The sequence below is a fragment of the Anabrus simplex genome, chromosome 1 (genome assembly GCF_040414725.1).
Source record: "Anabrus simplex isolate iqAnaSimp1 chromosome 1, ASM4041472v1, whole genome shotgun sequence".
In the NCBI taxonomy this organism is placed as follows: Eukaryota; Metazoa; Arthropoda; class Insecta; order Orthoptera; family Tettigoniidae; genus Anabrus; species Anabrus simplex.
The window spans coordinates 1450673784-1450684049 of NC_090265.1; the positions used below are offsets into that span (position 1 = coordinate 1450673784).

The 10266-nt window shown below is 39.6% G+C and overlaps 1 pseudogene; it reads right to left on the minus strand.

Annotated features, from left to right (window-relative positions):
* Window positions 1–9737, minus strand: part of LOC137498434 (putative nuclease HARBI1) — a 64915-nt pseudogene extending 55178 nt beyond the window's left edge.
* Between the last annotated feature and the right edge of the window lie 529 nt (window positions 9738–10266).

Here is a 10266-nt window from a genome sequence, read left to right on the forward strand (position 1 = left end):
AGGATACTCATATCTAAAAAAACTAAAGATGTTACATACGTGAAAATTGGTATTTGGAATCTCCTTTATAAATAAGCATTCTTTTTCGGGAAATTCGCTTAGGGGGAGGGTGAAAGTGAAAAACCTGAATTCCTTTTTATGGGTGTACTTATATCTCAAAAACTGAATATATTACAGGCGTGGAAATAGGTAATTGAAATCACCTTTAAAAATAAAGAAACACGACTTGAGTGAAGACAGTTTCTCACATGTACAGTTCTCTGTCGCATGGTCAACTTAACTCCAAAATGCAATACGTGGTTTACGAAGCGTTTCTGGGGTAAATGAAACTAAATTTTTCGGGGAGTGTTTATACTTTAGGGATTTTCAGATAATGACTTAGTACAGTACCGAGGAACGATTATCTTTAACAAATTACGAAATCCACACGAGTGAAGCCGCGGGTAACTGCAAGTTCAGTATAAAGTTCCTTTCTTTGGAAATAATTTGTTTCTACCTCTGACAACGAAGGGAAGAAGCGAAGTTAATCCTATACCAAGATGTCGCTTGACTAAATATCAGTCAAAATTTTGGAGGTGAAAATAGGTATCCATTGCTGGAGTCCAAACAAAACTGGTCTCCCCATTCACTGATAAAATCGTTAACAATTGTGTCTCGGACGCAAGCTAAGCGAAATATAAAAGTGGAAATATATAGCTTCTCCTGGCGAAGCCTTAATTTGAGCAGATTTTATTTCTCCAGGGCGTCTATCTCAGCGACGGTGGAGCGTAACATATGTGCGAGTGGAGTATGATGGCTCGTAAAGCTTCTGTATAGATACCTACATAGCTCTCGACAAGGAACGGAGCGAAATATAGGTTCAATTACAGGCTCAAGTAAATCATGTGCTAGTGTACTCCCGCTTAAATTCTATAATGAATCCATAAATCAAGTAAAATGAAGCCATTCTTTATTAGGTAAGAGCGTTCGATTGGGGTGAAAGTGTGCTGGAAGGTGATGAATGGCGCGTTTAGTCGGTCTATTTATTTGATACCACACACGCATGTCGCTAGGACCATAATGACAAGGATTTGAGACGATGTTGCTGAATGCTGAGGCTTATTCTTTTAGACCGAGCGAGTTGGCCGTGCGTTTAGAGTCGCGTGTCTGTGAGCTTGCATTCGGGAGATGGTGGGTTCGAATCCCAGCATCGGCAACGCTGAAGATGGTTTTCCCGTGGTTTCTATTTTCACACCATACAAATGCTGAGGCTGTACCTTAATTAAGGCCACGCTACCTTCTCAATCTTAGACCTTTCCCACCTTCCATCGTCGAAAATCTTCGATGTGTTAGTGCGACGTTAAACCACTAGAAAAAATGGAAAAAATAGACAGCTTATACTAAGGACCAGTTTAAAGGTGTATGTGGACTTGTATGGGTCAAAATAAGACTTTTCTTTTCAATTGACGTTTTTCCTCATAGAATATACTTTCCTCTTTAATACTGTAAAATATTTTAAATTCTCTCCACTACTTCAAAATATTTTGTATAGGTCCATTTATGTCACTTATTAGGTCCCACCTCGTAATATGCCTGTTGTTTATTTTCCATAACTTCAATTTCTTGGCATAGAATAAGTCTATGGTACGGGCGTCAAACTTTGCCCGCCGTAAGCGCAGTGCCTATGCTAGAAATACCTGGACTCAAGTCTTTTGCCCTCAGTCGGCTTGTACTTCCCCACGTTGCTGATTCAGGACTGTGCACGCCTACCAAGGACAGGCTCCGGTTACCTGGTTTGGTCTACAAGTGATTTGCTATCTGCTTTACGTCGCAACGACACAGATAGGTCTTATGGCGATGATGGGTCAGGAAAGGCCTACGAATGGGAAGGAAGCGGCTGTGGACTTAATTAAGATACAGCGTCAGCATTTGCCTAGTGTGAAAATGGGAAACGACGGAAAACCATCTTCAGGACTGCTGACAGTGGGGTTCGAACCCACTATCTCTCGGATGCGAGCTCACAGCTGCGCACGGCCAACTCGCCAGTTGGTCTATAAGTAATGGCTGAAACACACAACTACATAGGTTGTGGCACAAGGATTGACACAGTAATTTGTTAGTGTGTATTTTTATTTATGTACTTCTCTCTCAATACGGTTGCATGAGGAAATGCTACTTTATTCGAAACCTACTTTCCTTTCTATACATTTTTATTAAAATAATTGGTGTTTTGTTAGAGAAGCGATATAGTAGTGGCATAGTATTCGACGCTATTCTGCTTCATAATTGCTCATAGGAAAGTTGAGCATGTAAAGCCCCTAAAAAAAACCTTTCATTTTGTACTTTATACTTTATGGCAAACTTGGAAGTAATTATTTATTTTCATAATACCCGGTGATTACAAAACATGGTGTTTCGTGCATTTTATGCAAACACTGTGTTGAACACACTTAATTATGTATGTTCATACGAAAAAAAATAGGAGGCGGTGGAGGTGCGATCCCTCGCTTAGTCCGAGGGAAAAACCAACCCTGGAGGGTAAGCAGATTAAGAAAGAATGTACACCTCTCCAGGCTTGCGCTATCTGATAAAAAGGCCCGGATTCATATGCACTAAAAACTCCAAACATATGCATGCACATATGCACTAAAATGTTGATAATATGCACGAAAATATGCACTAAATAAAACAAAATACACTTACAAACGCATTATTTAATTTTAACTTAGTGCTAAATTGATAAACAGTTTAAATACTTGAAAAATGATGTATGCCAGTAGGTTATCAGCTGTTTCCCAGTGTTTTCAGGGATCAGTGACTTTCTGTTGTCGGACAGAATGAATTTATACGTTGAAAATGATCGTTCTACGTCGATGGACGTAAATGGGCAACACTTGTACACTGGGACTGACTCCTCGGAAAATTATTCTGGCAAAGACTGTCTGATTCCGCTTATGTAGTTGCTTAACTTCTTCAGTCCTGGGTTTGTGTCCAACGCCGCGCTGAGTTTCCTTTTAACTTTTTATCCTGGTTAAAGAACTAATGGTGTTTTGAATTAAATGAAGGTACTCGTGTAGGGGTGCACCGCGAGTTTCTAGGTCCTTAATCGCCATCTAAAGTGATGAATAATGCACATAGATGAAACTCATATCTTTATATACAGTTTCAGATTCATATGCGCACTTTGCTTCACAAACACGCGCAGTATGAGTATCATCAATACTTTTAAGTACATCTTTTACTTGATTAAAGTTCTCCTGGTAGAATGATACTGCGGATAACCAAGTTCCCCATCTTATGAGAACAGGTTCCGGTGGAAATAGCTGTTGTGAAAAGGGTGATTATCCGTCTACCTGCTTGTACTGCCACACTGAAAGCACTTTCCTTGATTGGGAAAGGCTTTTCGTGTTGCCAGTGGATGTACAACATATAGATTTTTCATTTCGTTCAGAAATCTTCGATAATCGATCACAGTATAAAATAACAATATATCTGTATATGCACTTACGTTCAAAATATGCAATTGCATATGCGCATATACATTTTTAAAAATTTCGGGCCCTCGTAACGCTCGTAACACCTGTTTCTCATGCACACAGAACAGTCAGTAGTGATGGGTTGCGACTGGAATCGTGAAGAGTCGATTCCATATGCCTGGGAAATAGGGTACCCGATTCCGGAATCGATTCCGAGGAACTAGTACCACCATCTATGGTGCAGATACGTAACAACGTGCAGCACCAATGTGTTCTGTAATGTGAGTTCGTTTTAGTTTATAACCAGGTCACTTTACAAACCATGCCTGCTCTCATTGTAATGTCCTGGATTTATATACTCTAATGTGACTGTAATTTGATCAGAAAATATGATTCTCTGTTTGAAACTAATCAAAGTGTATGGATTGTAAACAAATCAAAACATGTACGGGGATTATGACATAATATAACACTACTATTTCATCAAAATACAATTGTACTGAAGAGACAACCTTAATTAATGTTAAGCCGTGATGAAAAAAAAAATAGTAATTCTGACAGTTTCTCGTAATAATATTTAGCAGTAGTATGAAACGTTCTTCTTATTCTTCTTTTCTACCGATTTTCTCACACCTGTGGGGTCGCGGGTGCGAACTTTATCTCACATGCTGATTTGGCTCTGTTTTACAACTGGATGTCCTTCCTGATACCAACCCTATATGGAGAGATGTAATCACTATTGCGTGTTTCTGTGGTAGCTGGTAGTGTAGTGTGTTGTCTGAATATGAAGATGAAAGTGTTGGGACAAAAACACCCACACTCCGGGCCAGAGGAACAAATGAGTGGTGATTAAAATCCCCCAGACGGCCAGAGATCGAACCCGAGGCCCTCTGAACCGAGGCCTCATTGCTGACCATTCAGCCAATGAGTTGGACAGTAGCACGAAATGCTCATTGCAAATTAAATGTAACGAAAGACAGGTATGCTACGAAACAAGTTGTGTACTTATTAAAAACTAGCTGATGTACCCGTACTTCGCTACGGGATTCTCAGAAAGACTGACTTTGTGGTTTTCCTAACTGAAATCAACATAGGTCATTACAAAAACGTAAGTATGAATGTAGCGATTAAAAGCAATGCTATCATATAACATACTCGATCAAATGGAAAGCCGCACGTTTTATCACTTTTAACGAACAGTGCTGCGGTTAGATTGCGGTGCCAATCTAATAGTCCAAAGTGCCAGAGCTGGGATGACCAGACCTCAGATTGCCATGAACACTCATCTGCCATTATTCCGTTAAATATGCACACTGTTCATTCCAATCAGTGCCTCAGAGTAGGGATTGAATAGCCCGATTGCTATGATGATCCAGTGTGTTACGTACCAGTAGTATCAGAAAATTTATAAACCAGGGGAATGGCATGCTAAAGAAGAAAGTTATCTAACTCCCCAGCTACTTCCCATCAATATTCAGGCAGGCTGTTACACTCTGTACGACTGGGCGAGTTGACCGTGTGGTTAGCGGTGCGCAGCTGTGAGCTTGCATCCGAGAGATAGTGGATTCGAACCCCATTGTCGGCAGTGCTGAAGATGGTATTCTGTGGTTTCCCACTTTCACACCAGTCAAATGCTGGGCCTGTACCTTAATTAAGGCCTAAGACACTCCTAGCCCTTTCCTATTCCATCGTCGCCATAAAACCTATCTATGTCGGCGCGACGTAAATCAAATAAAAATACTGTGTACGCAGCAGTAATCCTATCTACCGGAGATGAGGGGAAACAGAAGACACAAAGCACATCACGGCAAACAATTGTCAATGTAATGGTATTGTTGATCAATGTTATGAGCTTTCTATATTGTAGGCCTTCACATTTAGTTTTCTTTCAACTCTGTGATTTGTAAAATATTTTACACCCTAAACTGTAGTTTCTCATTCTCCGACTTTACATACCGATTTTCATTAAATACTGTTTACCCATTTTCTCGTTACTCGGTGCTGATATGGACTTAGTAACAAAAATCCATATTCATGAATATCTTTGTGTTCATAGCCAGTACGGTAACAATGTATAATACATGAATAATAGGAAATTTAATATTATATAACCTTAGTTATGTAGCATTCATCGATTACACCTCTAATAAGAAATATTTGAGAATTACATTTTAGGCCTTCCCTTAAACTACCATTTTACTCAGCGTGAATAAAATAATTTACAGCCTAGACTATAGCGACTTATTTCTTGACTTTACATACCGATTTTCATCAGGATAGGACTACTAATAACGATATTTGAGAATTAAATTTTAGGCCTTCCCCTAAACTACAATTTTTCTCAGCGTGAATACAATTATTGATAGCCTAGATTGTAGCAGCTTATTCCCTAACTTTGAATACCCATTTTCTTTAAAATACGACCACTAATAACATAATTGTTGAGAATTCAATTTTAGGCCTTCCCCTAAACTACCATTTCACTCAGCGTGAGTAAAATGATTTATAGCCTAGATTGTAAAGGCTCATTCCCCGACTTCACATACCGATTTTCATTAGACCACTAATAACATAAATAGTTGAGAATTCAATTTTAGGCCTTCCCCGAAACTACCATTTCACTCAGCGTGAGTAAAATGATTTATAGCTTAGATTGTAGAGGCTCATCCCCCGACTTCACATACCGATTTTCATTAAATTCTCTTCAACCGTTTTCTCGTGATGCGTGTACAGACAGACAGACAGACAGACAGACAGACAGACAGACAGACAGACAGACAGACAGACAGACAGACAGACAGACAGACAGACAGACAGACAGACAGACAGAAATTACGGAAAAGCAAAAAGTGCATTTTCTTGTAACTATGGACATGACCGATACAGAAATACCATTATTTTCAAATTCTGAGCAATGTACAGACAAAACTCTTATTTTATATATATAGATGTGACTTAATTCCACAGACTTTATACGTTTATACTAACGATGTTTGAAAACCACATGAGAAAAATACGGTATAATCATAGATAACAATGTCGATTGCTACACCCAGTGTCGAAATGTGTAACGTGATTTCCAGGCTACCAGGATAAATTGTTATTTCATTGTTATGTGGCATAATTCATTTATGAAAACCAATAAGACATTTCACTGTATACAAAAGAAATAGTAAATAATGCACGTTCGAATTTGCCCCACTTATACTGTATACGGAAGACTCACTCTAGTGAGTGCGCCCAGCACACCTTGGTGACGTCATCGGGAACCGTAAAGGCCTGTTTTCACATGTAGGACTGTGCTGCGACTGTGCTTCGACCGTGCTGTGTCGTTCGCAATCGCCAAACAGTATAAAGCATTCCATTTGCATTGAACAGCAGTTGAGTATTTTCACATGTAGGACTGTGTCCCTACCGTGTTGGTACCGTGCTGTCATGGATCGCCAAGCAGAGCGATTACGGCCCACACAGTCGTCGCCTGGTCTCAGCACAGTACCACATGTGAAAATTAGAAACGGTCGCCCTAGTGTCGTCAAGCCGGACTTCCGTCTTATTTCGGTGGTAATCGGAAGCACTCGGTCGAACGTGATCCAGAGATAAACGAGGACAGAATAACATAGAGTGCGTAGTACGCTGTCTGAGTACTGTGCTCGTTGGTTGAGATACATTGTGTGATAGTTTGCAGTAATAGGTGTGGCGCAGTTGTCTTCCTTAAAGATGGAAGAACAAGTGATAATTTTAGTTCAACAACATGAATGCCTTTATAATTTGCAGCATAGAGACTATGACAACAACCATTTAAAAGACAAAATATGGAAGGATATTGCAGTGCAACTCAACATCACTGGTAAGTTTCTTCTAGAAGCCTGTTATTGTGCAGGAAGATATCGTTTAGGCCAAACTGAAGTGATTAATTTGTACTTCCCCGCTATTTTCAGCTGAAGAATGCAAAAATAAATGGACTTTGCTGAGATCTTACTATAGAAGAGCCTTGAACAGGAGAAGAACTGTGAGTGGCCAGGCTGCCAAGAAAATTAAAAGATGGAGGTTTGAAATGCAAATGGAATTTCTCAAACCTTTTCTACAGGAGCGAGAGTAAGTTCAAATGTTTCTTAGGTTATCCGTAAAAATTACAAACAATTATTATTATTATTATTATTATTATTATTATTATTATTATTATTATTATTATTATTTTTCAGAACTCACACAAATTTGGACGAAGAACGGGAGGAAAGTGAGGGCACATACGAGTCTGCTGATAAAAATGCTGATAATTCAACACCACGATCTACTCCGTCCCCAGCGGTATCAACGGTGTCAATAAAGCGTAAAAGAGCAGCATCACAGGAGTCATCTACACGTACATCTGATTTAGCGACAACGTTAAATCAGTTTATTTCATCCAGAACCACAACTCAGCAAATGTTGGACCCAGCCAAAAGGAAACTGATGTTCTTCGACGACATATCCGAAACAATGCTGACATTTAATGAACTCGAACAGGCAGAAATTAAGCGGGAAATTTTCAACATTGTTAACAACAAGGAATTATAAATTCTTCGAAAGGAAGCAATGCAGAGAAACAGCAATATAGTGGGATATAATTTAGCTAATATGAATACTGGAAACAGGACCCATCACGTTTCCGCATATGGCAATCTCCCTCATCTCAGCTTGTATGATCCTGGCACAAGTACTCCAGCCATAGTACCGAGTCAAGAAACTCATTACCAGTAGCCTAGCATGAAGGACAGAATATAACATTAACATTTTATTTTTTTACTAGTGTCATTTAATAACAGAGCATATGTATCATGTATTGTGCTGAAAATACGGTGAATAAAATACAATGAAGCAAACTGTACACGTACGTCTTTGTGTTATCAGATTAATCACACCTTCCTTCCATCACAATATCCCTTGTCAAGGGACCTAATTTGTCATTCATGAAATATTCTCGAAACGTTTCCCTGACTCTTGTAGCCTCAAAACTTCCATGAACCCCAACATGTGGTAGCGCAGTAAACAATGATTGCTCAGAACGTATTCTGTTGTCTTCGTAATCGTTTACTACTGGCAGGTCACTGAGTAAATAGTTGTGTAATACACAGACTGCCAACACTACTTTTTCAGCATTTTCTGGGTGCATATGGAGTCTTCCATAGAGTACCCTATGTCTCTGGACAGCAATGCCAAAGGCATTCTCCACTACTCGTCGTGTTCTCGACTGCCGGAAATTATAATTCGCCTGCCTTTCATCACTGCGAGCTGTGGATCCGGGGTACGGACGCATCAGATACGTTTTCAGTGGAAAAGCTTCATCACCAAGTATTACATAAGGCACAACAGGTTCATTACAATTTGGCAACGGTTTAGGACCTGGTATATTTAACGTTTTGTTTTCCAAAGATCTACCTAAAACTGATCTTGAGAATAGTCCTCCGTCACTGGACTTGCCATAACCTCCTACATCAACAGCAATGAATCTGTATTTGGCATCCACTAATGCCAAAAGAACTATAGAGAAAGTATGTTTATAGTTATAAAAGAGAGACCAGCTGCTTGGGGGCGCTTGAATAACAACGTGTTTCCGTCTAAAGCTCCTATACAGTTCGGAAAACGCCACAGATCATAGAATTCTTCAGATATTTTCTTCCACATTTCCTCAGTAGGTTGGGGCATTTCTTGTGGAGACAAAATGTCCCAAATAGCCTCACATGTGGAGACTATTATAGAGTGAACAGCTGTCGGGGAAATTATGTAACTGAAACTCATGGAGATCTGAGAATTTCCAGATGCGAGATACCTGGAAAATTTGTAAAAATTAATCTTAATATCTACTCAGTGTACATTTCAATGTTAATTAACTGCATAAATATGCGTATAATGCTAGTGGACATGCAAGTGCCAAATTTACACCAAACGTACACTGATGTACGGTCAAAATACTTCAGTACATATGAATATTATTTACCGTGATGTTAATGCTAGTCTCTCTTCTGCACTAATGGATTTCCACAATTTTGAATTCTTTTTCGTGAGATGTGGTTTCAGTTGTTGAAGCAAATTGTCAAACTTGGAGTAACACATTCGAAAATATTTTACGAATTTTTCCTGGTCATTTCGTAGCCGACCGAAAATTGTGTGAAACTCTCCTTCTTCTTCTCTCGTTGTAAACAATTTATGAACCCAGTATCGTTTCTTATTTTTCTTCTTCTTTTGTTGTAAAACAATGTACGCTGCACAGGCGATAACTACGTCTTCTTCGTTCGGATCCATGTCTCCAACCTGTGAGCACAGATGCAATGAACAAGGACCACATGACCACAACACAGTCGCAGCACAGTCCTACATGTGAAAACAGGCCTTTAGGCTCTATAAGATGGGTATGATTAGCCGCCATTTTGGTTCATACATGCGCAATGAGCCACGTGATCAAACTCTAGTTTCTCCTACGAGCGCTCGCTTCGTCACATTGAACGTATTGCTTTAATCACCGCGTGCAAGGACAGAAGAGTGCTTTATTTGTCACGATATTAATTACATAATGGTGGGTTGTTCTGCACCTAATTGCAGTAATGTCTCTACTGCGGGCGCCTATAGATATTGTGTCGATTCGGTATTAGTGGATGAACAGTCAGCAATTTTCTACGATTTCTAGAACCTTCCAGCATCATCGAGAAGTGGACGCCGCGATGAGTCAGCAGCAGCAGTCTAATTCTCCTCCGGAATCGCCTAATATGGAAAGTGAAACCATCAAGCAACCAAGAAACCTATCACCTCTAGACGGAGACCGGAAGAAATTATG